Consider the following 20,746-nt stretch of genomic DNA (forward strand, 5'->3'; position numbering starts at 1 on the left):
CAAGCCGACACTTACAAGCAGCATCTAAGTGTAGTCTTTGTTTTTGTTCATCCTCCACAAATATCACAAACTGAAAACTTTGTCAGACAAATATATTTACCAATCATTTTCGTTTAGCAACAATGATCTTTAATGCATGTATTGTTATTACGCCGTTTTCAAAATATAAATTAAAGACCGTCAATACTGCTGGGCCAGAGGGGATTAGACCACACAGCGAGGTCACTGACAGGTGGCTATCTCATTAACTCAGCTCTCAACTAACATAAGAAAAAGAGGATCATGGGGGACCAACATGCACCGATTGGGGAAGTTTTCTATATAGAGGGAGGAAGTAGCTACAAGTAGGACAGTGGGGCTTTAAAGGGACTTTGCCGTAACATAAGTGATAACCTAGTTGCAACGAGAAACCGACTCAAATCCGATTTCAAACCTACTGATTCTCTGCCATTCGGTGCAGTGTAACTTTTTGTTCGGTCTGTTGCCGTTCTGAGCCCGGCTTCATAAGACTTGTTATCAGTTACAAGTTACAATTAGTGTTGAAAGCTACTGAAATCGTGGCATTTGATTGGCTGAGAGCAAATTCGTCATAATGATTGACAATTTGTCATGATAACAGGTTTTTATGAAACAGGGTCCTTGTATCGCTCAAATGCACGAGCTGGCTGTTCTTAAAGTAGTCACCCGAAGAATAAAAATTGTTTCGAATTGATGCAAAATTCATATTACTGGGAAGGGGAAGCCTTACTGATCAAAATATAACAAGGGCCCGCAGTAATCATCTCTCAAATATGTTAATTTTGAGATCCAGATGTTCTGCCTTCAGCGGTCCTCCGTCAAGCTTCGGACGTCACATGTGAGACACAGCTAGCCACAAAATTGCACTTTACGCCTTTCCATGATATCTGTATGATTTTTCAGCAAATTATTTGTGTTTTTCAAGAGAAAATCTTTCCATCCATATATAATTGTCCATAATTATCAGTTGTCGTGAATTTTCTTCGGGTGACTACTTCAAGGAGGATATTCAAGCGCACACATTAATCCATGTGTACACACTAAACTACTTTGAGCTGGCCATGATATAATTCTGATTAATGATATACACACATCAGTATGGTTGGAAGTCGGATGCAGCTGCTTTTCCAATCAAACATTAATACTCTGACATTTCAAAACGCAAAGCTCATTGAGCCAAATGGCACATAATCACTTGACATCCTAAAACGATTAGACCATAATGTATATCGTTATAGTCCTCAAAATGATGAATAATTCTTCTTGGAAGCTGTTCCAGATAATCGAGTTTCGTTTCTGAAGTGAGAGTTAAATGTTTAGGGTCTTAAGTTACCTATTTTTCTTCTTTTTCTTATCCTAATAGGCATTAGACACATTTTTCAAAATATTTGTAAAAAACCGATTATTCTGTTGGTTCATGCATACGCTTGTTTTTGACAAGGGTAAATTTAAAGGTTTGGTCTTTAATCCATTCCCATTTTCAAAGTAGAGCCTCTCCCCCGTGATTTGTCATTAGATCATTTTGATAGCATTTTCGTCAATGCTTGTCTTTAAGACATCAACATTAAAGCAAAGAGATTTAACAATGATGAATCCTACCTGACAACCCTCGCATTTATTTATTGATACAGGTCAATACTACTCATTATAATAATAATGAAAGGTTTAAAGCTACACGATAAAGAGAAACCTCACGAAACACTATCCATCTGTAATTAGTGTCTTTATGTTCCTTTCAAGAAGGCTATGACCTCTGTAATCTGCTCAAGGGCTGGAAAATCCATAAAAGGAGCAAGTAGATAAATCTTTTAAACTGTCCGAGGGTCAAGCATCTCATTAGTCCAATGCCTGGACCGTTTTCTGTTCGTACGTATTGGCGACGCGCGCGCCCGCTCAAACACTAGCTGTATACACAACATAATTACGCACGATTCCATCTGTTGTTGTTGTGTTTTTTTAAATTTATTTATTATTTTTTTTTGGGGGGGGGGGTTGGGGTAGGTGAAGGTAAACATTTAAAATGACTTTAAGAAGATAAATTTAAACTATCTAGTTGTGGATTTCGCTTCATTGAAAAGCACTTCCTAAACAAAACACAATAGCAGAAATAGTTCTCCAATTTCATTTTACACAAGTCACCAACAATAAGAAGAGTCTGAATACAACTGATATAAAGGCTATAATGTGTAGTGACCTCCGTAGTTGAATATTTTGCATCTTGAAGTTATACTGGATCACTTTTGAAAATACAGGTCGAAAAATCAGTCCAAAACGTTTTGAGAAGCAAGATTGTTTTCATGACATGCGTAAGGAATATGCTTGAAAGTACTCCTCCAGTTCTGACGAAAAGTTTTTATTTGTTATTGAGGGTTATTCGCACCGTGGTAAGAATATAATTTGCCTATTTATTACTTAGCGAAAATAACAAGTTCATAGACAAATGTTGACATATCTATTGAAATTGATAATAAGAGTCTAAAACTTACGAGGATTTTTTTCTCTTATATTTTTTTATCGACATTAACGAATAATTCAACTACTTTTCACACCGATGTCAACATGTTACATAGCACCTTTAAAGATGAAGTTGAGTTCTGGTCATGCGATTGCATTGTGAAAGAAAGGGTGTGGAATCGACCAGAAAAGGTTTGATCATCTAGTATAAGAATTTGTGTGTATTGCAAGGTTCTGGAATCATCAAAATGATAAGAAATTTGGCCAAGTCTTGGTAAAGTTTCAAATAATGTACACAGAAAGATGTATATGGGACTACACGAACACGTGGCGTAAAAATCCTACCCTGGATTTTTACGATGTTACATGACATATTCTGAATATGAAGGCATTTGAAGAGCCATGCTTTTCAGGGAACATGTCTTATCTGATGTTCTTCCACACTTGCATAATAAGAATGATAACGCTCACAAATTATTTTCACCTCTTCCCAGAACCCTACCTTCTCTTTAAGTGACATAATAAGATATTGCTTATAAGCTCCAAGAGCACGAAATGGATTACAATGTTCTGCCATTACACTAGCCGGGAGAGAATATTGTAATTATGTTATTTATGGGTCTAAGCTATTCAAAAGGAAGGAAGTACATCGAGATAGAAATTGAAATAGACAAAAGGAGACAGGCAGGAAGCCATGGTTTGGGAGTGAAATAGGGAGGAGAATGTTAGAGGTGAGAAAGAGAGAGGGAGAGAGAGAGAGAAAGAGAGAGAGAGAGAGGTGGGAGCAAGAGAGAGAGAGAGAGAGGGGGCGAGGGAGAGAGAGGGAGGGGAGAGAGAGGGGGAAGAGAGGGAGAGAGAGAGAGAGAGAGAGAGAGAGGGAGAGAGAGAGAGAGAGAGAGAGAGAGATGGGGGCATATACATGAGAACGGAGCCTTGACAGAACATAGATGGAAGAGCAAAGGCATGGACATGAAGAGAGGCAGACGAAAAAAAGATGGAACCATGGAAACAAAGACTTAGAGACATGAGAAAGGACAGCGAGAGAGAGAGAGAGAGAGAGAGAGAGAGAGAGAGAGAGAGAGAGAGAGAGAAAGAGAGAGAGAGAGAGAGAGGGGGTAGTGAGAGAGAGAGGGGGTGAGAGAGAGAGAGAGAGAGAGAGAGAGAGAGAGATGATTGTGGTGTGATAAGAAATAAATGACAGTGAGACTCCAGGTACAAGGATACTGTTCCGCGAAGTCAAAATAAATTGCATTCGTCCACAATGGCGTGATCTTCTTATATCTACAATACCAGAATAGCTTGCCTGGCTATTATGAAGATACTTCACTCTACAGTGGCCAATATTTGGATATATTCTCATGTAATGGTGGATCTTTTTTTCTTTTTATAGTCATGCTACGTGCCAATGTTGTTCAGTTGGGAAGCTCTAAGCTTGCTCTAATTAATTGCTTTCATTGTATGGCGCTCTCTCTTTTCTGCCATCGAGTTTGGTTTCAGCCATAGGCGAGTTACGAAGTAGATTTTGTTTTCCATTTTATGCTGCAACTTATGAAAAAAATATGTTTGCGGTGGGGTTTCAGTCTGGATGTTATAAATCTATGTAAGTAGTATAGGAGATAGCTGTGGGCAAAGTTTAGATTGAGTGCCCAGTTACCATATTTGTTTTTGTAGGAGAGCTGTCTCAGATTGAAGTCGAAAATACACGTGAAACATTTGTAATAGACAAAGTGTTAGGCCTACATACATTCTTTACAGCTGATCTTGTTCGTTGGAAACATTCGCGTATTTTATTTGATATAATAATGAAATAATATTTTTTAAGTGTCAAATCCCAACATAATTTGATGTTAGATTATTTTTCAATGAATTCTCTTAGGAATTAATTCTATAGAAAGCCAACGTTTGCCAATACCGTGTTGCTACAACAAGGTTTTCGGTCAGTAAATGCGCTATGGACTACAGAGTAAGCCACCAGACTGTACATAACATGGCACCCTGTCACATCTCAAAATTAAAATATGCCTTGGAAAAACATGAATTTCTATTTACCACACTCGGCCCAGGTAAGGTAAGTGGATAGCGTTTTAAGATTCTCCTATAATAACCTGAGCACTCTCTCAAGGAAATGGGGCTAAAACCAAGATGATACAATTCATGAGCCTGTCATTATATATGAACATAGGTTACTATACGGATGACACATTATGTGCAATATGGTATAACGACACTTTTTTAAATTTCATTACCAAACAAATTAAAATAATATAACATGTGGACGATTGCATGGCATGGTTGAAAATCAAAACAAAATAAGCAAACGTACAAAAGATACATGTACAAAATGACTTAGATCATAAAGAGCTAACGATTAGGTCAACTAAAAAAATCCATTATGTACAAGAAATTGCATGATTCGATGTTCTTTAAAATAATAGTACCCTCACTAATTATGGTGGAAAAATGGAAATTATCTTTTTCTTGTTAAGTTAATGGCTCATAGATAACTTGTCATTTGCAAATGAAGCAACATCATACGACGCGTATTTACTATAGAACTAACCAGGTGTGGCATCTCTTTCACACAGGATAACAACTAACAATTACCTACAAATAATTTCCATAATGTACAATAAATTGCATAATTCGATTTCTAAAATTACCACCACTAAATATAGTGGACCAAATTGAGTCATCTTCTACTGGTTATTAGTTAATGGCTTAAAAACGACTTGTCATCTGGAAATGAAGCAAATGCATACGACGTGTGTTTACTATATAGAAACTAACCGGGTATGACATATCCTTCAGATGGGATGAAGAGTGGTGTGGCAGGGGGCTGAAGAGGTTTCGATTAGTGAGCTGTATAACGAATGTCCAATTTAGAACGTCAATTACTACAGCGAAGAGAATACCACCTCGGCGCCCAAGAACAACATCTTAAGCACACATGCTTAGGTCTCATACACGGCTGGTAACACGACGCTAATGCTACCCATTTGCCTTGATTGCTATCTTTTCAGCCGGAATGGAGGTCCGACCTTACCACCTGTTTTTTTCTATTTCTTAAACATTAACCTTCCTTTATGGCTCGCCTTGTTCATATTTTCATTCTTCCTATTTGTTTAATCCTATACGCTTCTAGCACGTTCTTCTTCTTCTTGATCTCTTCCTCGCACTCTCCATCTTTCTGTCTTTCTTTATTTTTCTCACTAGTTACTAAAATCTCTTTCTGGTAATGCATAATAATCTATAAGACCTGACTAGAAGCGGAACGTTGCGAGAAAGGGGCACTTCGCGGGTAAGGTAAAATGATTGACCTGTTATCTCTCTTATTCCCCCTATATGCATCTCTCTCTCTCTCTCTCTCTCTCTCTCTCTCTTTCTCTCTCTCTCTCTCTCTCTCTCTCTCTCTCTCTCTCTCTCACTGACTCACTCTATTTCTATTATTTTTCTTTCTAATAGTGTATTATCACTTTTATATCAAGAAACATAGTGGAATTACAAAGACGTATTGGAACAAGACCTCACAACCTTCTCGTGCTTACGGCATCATGTGGAAGGAAACCATAAATCGAAGAAAAAAAACAAGAACCTGTATCGCTGAGGGGGGAGGGGATCTCGGGTTTGAGAATGGTAAGATCTTTTACTACTCCTTGGCAAAATGCTAATATTCCAATGCTTGAGTCACGCAACCTGAGGCGCTGGCCATAAAATGTATACAGACTCGAATACACCGGCACCATGACAACCGATTGAGTGAGATTCTCTTCGAGCTGTATAATAAACCTGTAGCGAGCAAGCCAGTCCATACTCCATTCATCCCCGCTACTCGATTCATTCACATTCTCAATTCAATGTTTAAAGGTTGAGTAGAGCATTACGTCTATGAGTAGAGTACCTAGAGGTAAATCTATAAATTGCATTAAATTACCTTGAAGGTAAATTCTAACAGTGGGATTATAGGCAAGTTTTCTTAATAGTAAATGTTGAGGTATTCGAAATTGGAATCATGTAACTAACGTCTTATCAAAGTGGTTGGATATATCAAAAACTGAAATTATACAACCACACAGATTGGAACATATGGGACTACAAACCATTATAGCTAAATTGCCTTGCTTCAAGAAATAAACTTTGTAGATACTTATCTTTTAATTGAGAGCCTTTTAAATGCTTCTCATTATAAGATGATATTCTTCCATATGGAAATACAAGTTTTGGAGAGTTTACAAATAAAATTTCTTTTACTTTTCATAGTAAGCCTACCCACCTTGCCCTTTAAGGATAATACCATGGAGATAATTTCAGTGGCATCGATATAATATTCATATTCTAGACATGTTTGTTGATCAAGGACATAATATGATAAACGTTGCCTAGTGAATGAGTACGGGCCTATTATCTTTGTGGACGAGCAATATCTCTGAAGTATTTAAAGCTGTGCCATTGTTGGTATCTGATCTGAAAGAGAGAATCGGAAGCGAATCTAAAAAAGAACCCTTTTATACTCGGTATAGTTCTTGAATTATCAACAAAAGATCAACAGATTTGAATGCGTTCTAGGATAAAATCATTCTGCATGAATAAAAGTGGTAAAAATATGAATAAGTAGATCAGCAATCAATGGAATAAGAAAAATGTGTTTGAAAGAGTGTACAAAAAAGAACGGAAGATGAAAAAAATAAAAAAATAAATTTGATTTTGATTTATAAACACCCCAACAATAAAAAATGAAAAATAAAAATACATAAATAATCAGTCAATAAATCAATGAATAAAAATATATACATGTAGATGAAAGATTGAATGAATAAACAAATGAACGAACAAACAAATACACCTTTTTATACTAGGTATAGTTCTTGAATTATCAACAAAAGATCAACAGATTTGAATGCGTTCTAGGATAAAATCATTCTGCATGAATTAAGTAGATCAGCAATCAATGGAATAAGAAAAATGTGTTTGAAAGAGTGTACAAAAAAGAACGGAAGATGAAAAAAATAAAAATTTTAATTTGATTTTGATTTATAAACACCCCAACAATAAAAAATGAAAAATAAAAATAACATAAATAATCAGTCAATAAATCAATGAATAAAAATATATACATGTAGATGAAAGATTGAATGAATAAACAAATGAACGAACAAACAAATACACCTTTATGTTAAGCAGTATCCTCTGCATTCTCAAACAATCAGATTTGCAAGAGGCTAATTATGCCACCTACAGAGAAATATGGGTGACTTATCTTTAACTCAACTCAATACATGCTTCAGAAAATAAATGTAAATAATAATGTAGAATAACAATTAGACTAAACATTTCCAATATATATATATATATATATATCTATTGGACTCCGATAATCTAATCAAGACGAAGAAAATGAAATACAGCAAAAATTTTCTAGTTTCTTGTTCACCTTCTCATGATGTTGATAAAATGCCCAAATTTCCTCTAAATCGCCATTAAATCCGTTTTCTTATAAGTTAGTACTAATTTTTCTTCGGTTCTCGTTCTACCTTTCTCAAACTAATGTTTTCCTCGTTGTAAATTTATCTTCTGTGTCAATAACTTTATCTACTTTTTCTTCAACATCAATTCCTTTGTTTAAATTTCCTCAAATTTCCTTCATTATACCGTATTCACGTTTTTGTGATTCCAGATAAAAGCAGAAGATGCTTCCAACTCATTTACACAACAAACATAGCAATACTGTCTCTACCCTCTTTCCCAAGCGGTTTCCCATTATAACGCCACACACCCAAGACATCAACCTTATCAACACTTGGTATGATCACAAGCTTCTTCTGTTTTCTCTTCCACTTCACCATACTTCCTTTCATCCATAATGTATACAAGTAATGTATTATTGAAGTAAAACAAGCATGGCCTGCTAGGCAATATTATGATACGACACCACCTTCCGGCCTAGAAGCTATAGCTATAGCTTCTACCGGTCATTATCACCCGAAAATTTTCAAGTAATCAATGAAATGTTGCTCGTTCACACCCACGCACACACACGAACACACTCACACGCGCGCACACACACACACTTACACACTCACCCGCGCACACACACACACACGTAAACACACACGAAAAACCTCGACCGCTTCCCCTAAAGCAATATAACCCAGTAGAGTGGTAATTAGAGATCTTTGGAGAAGTAGGGGGTGCATTATGAAATGCATGAAACTGTGTACAGAGAACAACTTCCTCGTATTATTTTATGTCGTAAAAGTAAAAATAGGCCTTATCACATATTTTAAACACAGCTTTATGTACGAGAAGAAAACAAAATCATTCCAAAAGGTTTTGGAAAAAATATTTAAAAAGCAGAATACTTCTGAAATTATGATAAAAATCACTCTAACTAAGATAGTGGTCTCCTTAACCTAAGAATAGCTGCCAGGAGACCCGACTGACAGTCATGTCGGTCTGTCTCGGCTTTTGCTCTCCTGGGATATCGGCCTCATGAGCTGTCGGTCTCTTAGGCTGTCTGTCAATTATGCTCAGCAAAAAATGCTCAGGAAAAATGCTTCTAGCATTTCTAAGTCCACCTTGAATATTTTACACCTCATTACATTTATTGTCATAATCTTCCTTGAAAATACTGCACTCCCCGGAGTTTGTCAATAGATCCTTGGTGAGTGAGATGAATAAAAATGATCATTGAATTGATCCTGTTTTGAGATTCTATAGAAGAAAAACAATTGATAACTTTTTATCTGCACTTTTTCTCACACAGTAGAGGCAGCAGAATGTCCAAAGGGTGGGGGCATGAGTAAGTTGGGGGCAGCAATATATATGTATAAACATAATTATAATGGGGGGGGGGGGGGAGGAGGATAAGAGAGGGACAGGTTCGAGGCGAAATATCAAACAACTTTGTACTTTTCAATATGAGTTGACGTTAAACCGAATGTGGGAGCTGAGGCTTTGTAGGAGGGAAGGGGCATTTAACCTTATTTACCCTGGTGCAGGGTAGCACCTGACTTTACATCTAGAAATAAAGATAAGGAATACGGATGTTTATCGTACATCATCGATTCCAAACTGGTCTTACTGCAATAATGTTAAATTCAAAGGAACGCGCGTTCAGATGGATACCAGCTCGTTGATGAATAATAGATTGGATTGGAGACACCCTTTCGGCCTAATAGTCACAATCCTGGTACTCTGCCAAAACACCACCATCTAAACACAACCTACCGCATTTTAATCAGTGTGCTTTTCATCTCCAGGCTCCCGTCGTCGGCTTTATTGAATACAAATATAGTAAGATGACATTCTTCTCACATCAAACCCTTCTCGTTAAGACATTCATTTTCCTTTTCTTCATTCTACCTTCTCTTTCGTACTCCCATCTTTCCCACTCGACGCAATAAAAAGAGGAAAAGATCTCTGGCTGAGCTAGCAGACGGTGAAATAAAAAGCGGGAACAATCATTTTGTATGCATTGCCAGGTGGGTGACGCTTTTACCAATACAAACATTGATGTATGGTACACTTCAAGGCTCAAGTACGTCTATATTTTATTCAGATGGGAACGTCATGAGCGTGATGAAAACTGGTGATAAGTTCATGTATCAAGGACACCAGAAGAGGATGGTTCTGGATGCTCTCAAGTTTCGTAAATTGATCATCCTTGTACGACACTGGATAAATACTTTAACATTTACCCTTCGACATACTTAATGCTGCCTAGTAGAAAAAAATACAAAAAGAAAACATAATTTGATCGCAAGCGAAGACAATATCAATATAGCATTGTGCATCGCCTATGAAATGTAAAACCTATAAAAATGACATAATTATTAAGAAATCCGATCATGATTTCCGGGCGCCATGCACTAGTGTATTGGAAACGCCCTTAAGCTGATATATTGCATCCATGTTTAATACATGATCTTTACAACTTAAAGATGAAGTTGAGTTCTGGTCATGCGACTGCATTGTGAAAGAAACGGTGTGGAATCTATAAGAAAGATTCTGGAATCACCAAAATGATAAGAAATTTGGCCTAGTCTTCGTGAAGCTAGTTACAAGCACTAGAAATATGTATATGGGACTACACGAACATGTGGCATAAAAATCCGTCCCGATTTTTATGTAGTTACATGTCACATTTAGAATATTAATGCTTTCTTAGAGCCATACTTTTCAGGGAACATTTTTTATCTGATGTTCTTCCGCACTTGCATTATAACAATGACAACGCTCACAAATTATTTTTCACCTTTTCTCAGAACTCAACCTTTTCTTTAATTTCGCCTGTTGGCTTTAAATATTTTTGTTAAAGTCTTTATGAAACATGGCATGTATTTACTGTTGTGGTATTTATTTAATCTAATAGATAAACAGAAATCGGTTTATTAAATGGGATAAATTACTTATAGTTGATCAAAGAACTTGATAATGCATTTATACATTCTAACATTCGAAATTCTATTGGACATGCTTACGATTCTAAACCGAATTCTCTGGGTTACAATAAATTCAGCGCGATTCTAGGAGCATCATAGAACAGGCTAGCGGTTAATGTCTGATGACACGCATCCGTGCATGCATGGAGAATGGAGCACGGAGGTGAATTTTGGCACCGTTTGACCAGCCAAGCGAGGCGACGGACCATCTTAAGTTTCCTGTACAGAACTAATACCTTCACAGTTCTCCCTCTCTCCTCATTTACGTCAGCCACCGAGTCCCTGAAGCATAGTCAGCATTGAACCTTATAGCAGTGGTGGCATGGAAAGCGAGTTGGGAAAAGAGATGAAGAAAAAGACAAGGTTAAAACCGTGTCTGGGGAACGGTTACGGATAAATGAAAGATGTAAGTGGTATAGATATAGGTATAGCGTCCATGTACCGCATGGACGGAAGACAGTGTAAAACGAGGCTAAAGGTATTCTTGTAAGAGAATTGAGGTAATGCGTGAGTGAGGTTACTTGAGGCTCAGGGGAAAGTAGTGCATGCGTGTCAGTGAGGCCGCGAGAAGACAAGGGGAACGGGGTTGAAGCTTTTGAATAAGGAAAAGAAAATTAACTGCAACGACCAGTAAAAAGTTATGTTTACGTAGGATTTTTTTTTTTTTTATTAAACTCGAATGTAAGAAGAGATATTACATGTAAAGAGAAAAGGGGCGATAGAGAGATAGAGAGGGGGAGGGGTACATTGAAGTGGTGCGGGAAGATATAGAGAGAGAGGGGAGCGACTAGTAAGAGAGAGAGAGAGAGAGAGAGAGAGAGAGAGAGAGAGGATGAATGAAACGAACTGAAAAAACAATTGTGAAATCAGAAAGAGACAAATAGTGATATGCAGTTAAAAACTGAATCATTTATGTTTGATGTTCTTGTGTTTTTCGTAACTCAGGATGGACTAGTTTAATTAGAGCCTTTGTTTGATACTCTCAGATGTCAGCTTTAATAGTCACATTCTCTAGTAACATAAATCTGGACAAAATTAATTTTTTTAAACACATTAAAAAAACTATTGGTAAGGATATGCAAATAATTAAGTTATTAGCTGTAAGTAAGGTATTATAATTATAGTGGCAAAGCTAGGTAGAATAAGCTAGTGGTTAAACTTTTTTTTTTTAAAGCAAATAATGAAAATGGGCCGTTCGAACATTGTATCTGAATTACAATCATGGGTCTATCATAATAATGATGCAGATGTGAACGTACTTCACTGTGACGGAGGAAGTGGAATATAAGAAAGATTTCCACTTGAGGGAATAGCTTGAGGAGCGAAGAAAACAACCACAACATTGAGAAAGAAATGACGGAAAACAACAGCATCACGCAATGAAATTAATTGAATTCGCACAACCAGGACAATTTGGGCATTCACCCTTCTCAGACGGAGGACCAACATTAATACAGCAAGTATGAACACTGTCAATTCATGCCAACCGTCAGAAAAAGATATCTACAGTAGGGTTCGGGAGAATTTTTTCAACATTTATGCCAATAGGGAACGTTGTCTGGGATACTTTATTGATCAAAAACTAGATTATCTACAGAAACACATTCAGTCAAAAAATGCCAAGGTTAGAGCAAGCTTCTTATAGCATGAATTTCTATTCAATGTAAATACGAAATCGATCGAAATGCGTTTAGAAAGGCGGCGTTAAGCGTTGCCAGTGGTAAACTTAATTTAAAACCTTGTTATCATCGTGCACTCTGGATATTTTTTCTAATACACAAAAGAATACGTTAAAGGATTAAAACTGAAACATTTCATGTTTTAACGTTTTGTTAGTGTAAATAATGATTTTGGGAGCAAGCTATCCCCTAACTCTCCTTTTAACATTTGGAACAAAGCGTTAAGTGATACAATTATATCAATCGAGATATAACTTGACTAATATTACAAGAATTAACTCAAAGATTATTAATCTGCATTGAAGAAGAGAGAGAGAGAGAGAGAGAGAGAAAGAAGAAAAAAAAGAGAGAGAGAGAGTACAGAGAGAAGAGAGAGAGAGAGAGAGAGAGAGGGAGAGAGAAAGGAGGGGGACGGGCGAGGGTCGACAATAACTTAACAGAATAACATAATTAGAGCATTCCACTGTTTCTGGTAAAATCAAAAAGCTAAATCTGAGGACTGAAAAATATAGTGTACGTATATAGTTTGAATTGTCAATGTTCGTCCGTAGCATACGTATACAGTATATCGATATGCACGTCATTTTACATTAATGCATTCAACACCATCTCTCAGTGGTTGGAAGAATATCACATCCCTGCCAGGACCCCCACTGTAAGTGGGACACATAGGATAGGATTTCGATCGCGTGAAAGTGGGCCTAAACCACCACTGCATAATACCATACCTCATACTAATGAGCTTAAAAATCCCCCTCCAGTGATGCTGGATGAATGTTGATGCCTGTTGTACAGGAATCGTCATTTGATGACGTAGTTCTGCGTGAAAGACTGACGGGGTCAATGGCGCACTATGTTTATTTATTGACGCATGGATCAATTTGATAGCCATTGTAGGCCTGATTAGCGCACCTATTGTCATAAGCGCAATGGCGTGTACCGTCAACGACGAATCGTTGGCAACAAGCATTGCACTTGTATAAAGGTAGCGTCAGCTATCTGCAACTCATTAAATGAACAGTAAGTTAGCATCATTCCAAAAATGGAACAACGTCATTTATTAAAACAATAACGCACCCACACACACACACGCGCGCTCACATGCACACACACACACACACACGCACGCACACTTTCTCTCTCTCTATATATAATTTTGTTAAAGCTTATCTGCCATAGTTTACAGGAGGGATTAGACCGCCCTACAAGGTCACTGGACAGGTGGTTATCTCATCAACTCAGCTCTCAGTTAACATAAGAAAAAGAGGATCATGAGGGACCAATGGTCACCGATTAAGCATTGTTTGTTATATAGAGGGCGCAAGTAGCTACAAGTAGTGCAGTGGGCCTTTATATAGTATTAATGACTGCTTTGAGAGAAATAGTTGTTTTATTACGCTCAAGGGAAGGTTAGAATTGTGCTATTCCCCGAGGCTTGCCGAGGGGAATAGCCCAATTGTAACCTTCCCGAGAGCGTAATAAAACAACTATTTCTCGAATATTAAAGCAGTCATTAATACTTTTATATGCCGAAAAAAAATAGACTAAAAAATGAAAAATGAAAAATATTTATCATTTTGTCGAAGACGGGATTCGAACCCTTGCGTGCAACAAGTGGTGTACCGAAAACCAACGCTTAGACCACTCGGCTATGGCCCGCCGTTAACATGCTTGGCAGTTTTTTCCAATATATACATTAAAATGGATTGAAACCGGCTTCGCGTGTGATGAATGCTTCGCAAAAGCTCCATATACGGACTCTTCTTTTACTTTTGCAATGCATATTGGCACGAACTTAGATCAAGATCTATCGGCAGATGTTGTTTTTTTGTTTTTGGAAGTTTATTTCCGTCTTCATGTCAACAATGCAAGATAAAATTGTCGGTAAGATCGATCGAGATTCAATTGTATTGAAATTACCGACCAATCCTTCGCACACATACGGCATCCTCCATCGCTCAAACCATTTTTTAACATGTAAACCTATGGGGTAACCATGGAGGCTGACCAACTTTTTTTAATAACCATGGTTATTAAAAATATTGAAATGTTTTATGCATGGTTACCGAGAATTTTACAGGAACAGTTGAAGTTTATGAATGCAATTCGACCAATCAGATGGCTGGATTTCTTAAGTGAGGTATATAAATATATATATAAAATAGAGTACGCTGATATCAAAAGCTACTATCCACTAAATTGCCCAAACTACATCTAAATGGGATCCTACAGGAAGATAATAGAGGCTTAAATAGATAAATGCCTTTAACACAAAAAGGTAATCATGTAGCCTTAAATCATATTCAAAGAAAATAATGTCACGTTACGAGGCACGACGTCTTTATTTATACCAGACAAACATGCCATAATTTACTACGGGTAAGTTCTATAATTGTCTTACAAAAAAACAAGGTTAGAAGTTCTAGGCCTAATCCCATAAACCACATAACCTTTCGCAATATAATCATAGTGTACATAGAATAAATAGGCCTACAATTATTTTTTTTTGTCCCTAGAAAAGATGATTCTATTTCCTCAATTTCGGAACACTCGAAGACGATTTATGTCCTATGAAGACCCCTGCACTGTAAGGATTCGTTTATTGAATGTATCCAGTTTAAATTAGGGCACCAGACATACTTTTATAAGTGTGTGGCCCTCGGGATACCGACATCTTTATTGTATTCTTCTGCGCATGATAAATGTAAGTGGTAATTTTGGTGACCGATATCTGATGAAGGTTGATGCTAGTCTTTAGATTAATGGCTTGCAAATTGTCAACAGTGGGTGGTAATTATCTCGAGGGGAAAATAATCATGCTTTGTGTACCTCTATTTTATACTCCAATGACTTTAGAAGCGCTGGCTGAAAAGATAGATATTAACGAGCAGCTATTAAATGTAGGTATCGATAAACTGTTATGTTTAAAGTTTCACGAAAACTCTATACAGTTAGGAGTCCCTACATGTAAACACAATAAAGACAAGGTAAATGGGTGTATAACGAGGAGGATGAAATGTTTAAATGTTGGCAGTAAAAATAAAATGAGGTTTAATTAAGCTCTCCACTCATCTTCATCAAGAAACGGTCGCAGGCTGTGAAAACTAAACAAAGAAGTGAGGAGCTTGAGCAAGACACCAAACATATAGATATAAATAGATCGGTAGAGAGAGAACAAAAAAAAGAGGTTGGGGGAAAGAGAGAGAGAGATCGAGAAGGAGAGTGAGTGAGTGAGTTAGCGTATGTGTTTTTTGTGTGCGTGCGTGTGCGTGCGTGCGTATGTGTGTGTGTATGTGTGTTGACACACGATAATATATGACAAGGGCAACGTTGGGGGATAATATAACAGTAAAAAAAAAACATATAAAGACGAACGACTCGATCAGCTTATTTCGCAGGCTGTAAAGAAATGTTTTGGCGGGAAACCTTGTGTTAATAGCGCTTTACGGTATGTTTATGGTACATCTGTCGAGATTGGTAAAGCCTCCATAATAAGGCTTGGAATATACGAGCTTGCTACGTGCTTTCCTTTGAAGCGAATTTATACTGCATTTATTATTCCAACGAATGCATCCATTGCCCAAATGGAAATAAAAGAAGATAATGCACGTAAATGACAATAATGACATACAGTGTTTGGCGTGAGTAGTATTTTCTAGTATTTTCTGTCAACAGGTTAGAAATTGACCACCATGGCGGGTTTGCATTCTGAAAACTTGGGAAATTGTGTGGACCAATATAGGCAATAGCATAATATAATTATATCTGAATTTGTGTCAAGGATATATTATAATCTTATAAATATCAATGGGTTATTACACATACTTTTGTTACTCTAGATTTACTAGCCTAAACGATAATAATGCCCGCTTTCATATAATTAAAAACATCGTTACACACCAACTATGCTTAAATGGGTTTAATTCATTCATTTCCACCTTGGAATATTTTGTATAATGATAGTATAAACAAGGAAATGGATGAACTGAAATAAACTCAAATAAAGTGCAATTGTATTGCTCAAACCATTCTCAGATTATCAATGAAAGTGTTACTACAAACAACATAATCGTCATAATTACAGCTTGCATTTATATACGCCATTGGCAATATATAAATGCGTATTCCCCTCCAAGAATAAATATATCAGGTAGCCTAATCATATTAAAACAAAGGTATAAAGTAATTTTCTTTTTAATGCCGATGTTAGGAAGATCATTTCCCCCACACGCCCCCATAGGATGCCTCATGTTGATTTTGAGTTATCATCATGCAGTGCCCCTGTATAGAGCCTCACCTATCATGCCTGTAAATCACAGGATCGTGGATCCTAAGCGAATGTGAAAACAAAACATAAGTAGGTGTGTGCATCCAGATGCAGATGACCACAGAAACAGAGAGAGAGAGAGAGAGAGAGAGAGGGGGGAAGAGAGTGAGAGAGAGAGGGAGAGAGAGGAGAAAGAGAAGGAGAGAGAAAGATAGAGAGAGAGAGGGGGGGAAGAAGAGAGAGAGAAAGGTTGTGTGTGTGTGTGTGTGTGTGTGAGAGAGAGAGAGAGAGAAAGAGAGAGAGAGAGCGAGAGAGAGAGAGAAGAGAGAGAGTGAGAGAGAAGGGGGTGATAGAGAGAGATAAGATAGAGAGGAAGAGAGGAGAGAGGTAGAGAGAGGTATATAAAGAGAGAGAGAGAGAGAGAGTGTGTGTGTGAGAGAGAGAGAGTGTGTGTGTGTGTGTGTGTGTGTGTGAGAGAGAGAGAAAAAGATAGGGAGAGAGAGAGAGAGAGAAAGAAAGAGAGAAAGAGAGAGAACGAGAGAAGGGGAGATGAGGGATAAGATAGGTGATAGAAGATGAGGGAATGCACTGGAGTAACATTCATCTATCCGTCCCCATACTCATCAAAACCTGGACTTTCTTCACCTACTCCTGACAGCGGCGACACACCATATCTCTTGCTTCACGTTATTACCTGGTAATTGGTGGGTCCCTGGTAAAAATCTCCCGAACATGCCTGATGTAGGAATAAAACACCACTCACTCAACCCACAGCTGCTAACATTAAAGGTCGCTGTATTGATGTGGCAAACCCCTTCGGGAAGGCCGCTTCAACGCTTCAAATTTGATGACAGAATCGAGTACAGAAATGGCTTAAAAATTATAAAATGATGGGGTACACACTTATCTTAAGATTAGAGATCACGAATTTATGCATTCGTTATAAAAATTAAACAAAATGATTATCTTCGAAATAATTCAGTGTGAGTTTTCGCTATGACAAGAGTTCATTTACATTTAATTCACATGAAGAAAAAAGTTACTATATTTGGATTTTGTGACGGGTTGCACATCACACTAATGTCGGTAATATAATTCCTAAGATAATTCGACCAAAGTTTGTGATTCAGCTCGCAAAAAAATCGACCTAATGTCTCTGAATTCAGCCACCAAAGTTACTGGCAGACTGTGCATAGTGAAGGAGACATTGTGTACAAGCACATTAAAATTCATCATAAAGTAGAATTGAACAAAAATGTGTGGATATCCAAAATGCAAAACAAAAGCGAATACGGTCTATTTTTGTGATAATCACGTACAGTTCACCGAAACCGAACACAGATATATAGTATACAAGTCATGGGGAATGGGAATACACATGAATGTTAGGTCAAAACTTGGTCCAAAGTTTTAAACCATTAGTTCCATCTGGAATTTAAGGGCATTTCACGGGCAGTGTTTTGGGGGCTACATTGTTGATATTGCATTCGTTCACATGGAAATATTTTTAAAAAAACATCGAAACTCACACAGTAGACCTCTCTTCACCCTTGTCTGAGTTTAACCCTTTTTTTAAAGTCGTCTTGCGTTCGCTGTAGACGTTAATTTATCGCTTTACTTAATCAGATAACACTTTAAAATTATCTTACAACTTTGCCTTTCTATTAGATTACACTTCTACTTCTAATAGAATTAACTCTCATAAGATTATAGTTGTATGTAAACAGAAGCGTATGTTTTGGTTTAACAAATTAAGTAGTTCGTACTTATCTAGGTCAGATGATAATGCGAAATTGGCCAATCAAAAGCCCAAATTCTGATTAAGCGTCAAAACACAGTACGACTGAATGAAGAAACTCTATATATTCGTAGGCGTGACCACGAAAGTACAACCAGAGCCGATTTTGTGTTCCCCTGGTTATTTACCTCTCAAAATATTGAATTGTTTTCGTGCCTCATTGTTGTAATTGTGAAACAGTGAAATTTAATTATACGAAAACAAAAGCGTGTGTTTAGATTTAAAAAAAATAGGTAGCTCGTACTTATCTAGGTCAGACGATAATGCGAAATTGGCCAATCAAAAGCCCTGATTCTGTTTAAGCGTCAAATCACTGTACGACTGAATGAAGACATTCTGCGGGCACGTGCAAAGAACAATTGAAAACATTCCGAGGGCTATTGAAAAGAAACGAGACGCGAATAAAGTAAATCAGGTAGCTCCACTTACAAAACCCACAAACACATACACATATACATCCTAGAAAAACAACTTTGACTGACCACAAATGAATCCACATCTATACATAATCAGGAAAATTGAAACGTCTAACGAACCAAAAAGTACAACCAAAAGCTAATTAAACAAACCAAAAACTATGTTTTCTTTAAATTATTCAGTAAATAATTAAATAAGCCGATTTTCTTTTCATTCAGATGGTTGGTTTTAGATTATCGATTTAGTTTCCGATGTAAACAGGTGTAATAGTATTTGTTTTTAAATCTCAAATTAAAACTGAAGACCCTACATGCAATGCTTTCATGAAGCTGCATGGTTTGTTTTCATAACCCATCCTCTTTCTGCCGCAATAATTAAATTTCACTGTTTCACAATTAAAACAATGAGGCACGAAAAAAATTAAATATTTTGAGAGGTGAATAACCATGGGAACACAAAATCGGCTTCTGGTTGTACTTTCGTGGTCACGCCCACGTATATGGAACAAACAAAAAATATCCCTTTTTTCTGATCAGAGAGGAATCACATGAATATGAAAGGAAAATGGATGAAATGTAGGACAAGTTCGTGTATTGCACTATACATAATTTTGTAAAACTAGATAACTTTGATTTTGCAGATTACACGTCATAGTCTACGATTAATACATTTTTTTCATGAAAACCCTTACACAGTTTCCATTTCATTTCATTTCATTTATTTATTTTTTCAGAAAGTCCGTGTTAACTGCATAACAAAAAATACATCTTATATTACAAACATAAGCCAGTAACAAAAGATAACAAAACATAAACATATATGCAAAAGAAACGAATCAAACCAAAACAAAGGAAAACATAATTGGCATTGGTAACTATGAAGAATAAGAAAATTGGAAGAAAAAAAAATGTATTATTATAATGTACAAAATACAAATTAACAATAATGAATCAAAAGTAGATAATTAACAAAGAAGTTTATTGTAAACCTAGAGTCTGATTGACTCTCCTCCCAAGGGTAAGCCCCCCCCCCCCGCATCGTGTATTACCTAGGTGGTGACATGATGTGCTTTTAAAAAACATTTCTATTCTCTATGGTTTTCAGTTCCAGTAAAATTATGTTCAAGCATTTCACCCCTCTATAACTTAAACTCCTTGTTTTATAATTCGTTTGGCCCTTAGTTACTGCGAAATTATGAAAATAGTGTCGGGTATTATACACGAGGTTGCGCTTTTCAAAGAAACGTAGAATTGGTTTTGGTGCATTATTATAAACTATTTGGTGCCTCACTTAGTTTAATCTTATTAATAACAAAAAAAACACGGGAACAGTGTTTTGATTTCTTATTTTTCTTACGTCTTGATGTTTTTTGCAGGTAACAATGTTTATATAAGTATGTTTTGCTTTTGCGGATTAACTTGAAACTGAAAATGTTACTGTTTTGTTTGCCCTGCTTCCGGATGTTTATAGAAAGCTCTGTCCTATCAAAAATTGTCAATTTCCTTACGTTTAGTGGGAAAAAATAACAAAAACCTCCTCAAGTGGAATGATAACGTTAAACAAATTGTTCCTATTCCTGGCCCGGATATAAAATCCAAGGTATGAGAGACATGATTGTGTGCGCGCGGGTGTGTGTGAACGCCCGCGTGTGGGGAATGTGTATGTGTTCGTGTGG

The sequence above is a fragment of the Strongylocentrotus purpuratus genome, unplaced genomic scaffold, assembly GCF_000002235.5.
Source record: "Strongylocentrotus purpuratus isolate Spur 01 unplaced genomic scaffold, Spur_5.0 spur5_scaffold_6, whole genome shotgun sequence".
In the NCBI taxonomy this organism is placed as follows: Eukaryota; Metazoa; Echinodermata; class Echinoidea; order Camarodonta; family Strongylocentrotidae; genus Strongylocentrotus; species Strongylocentrotus purpuratus.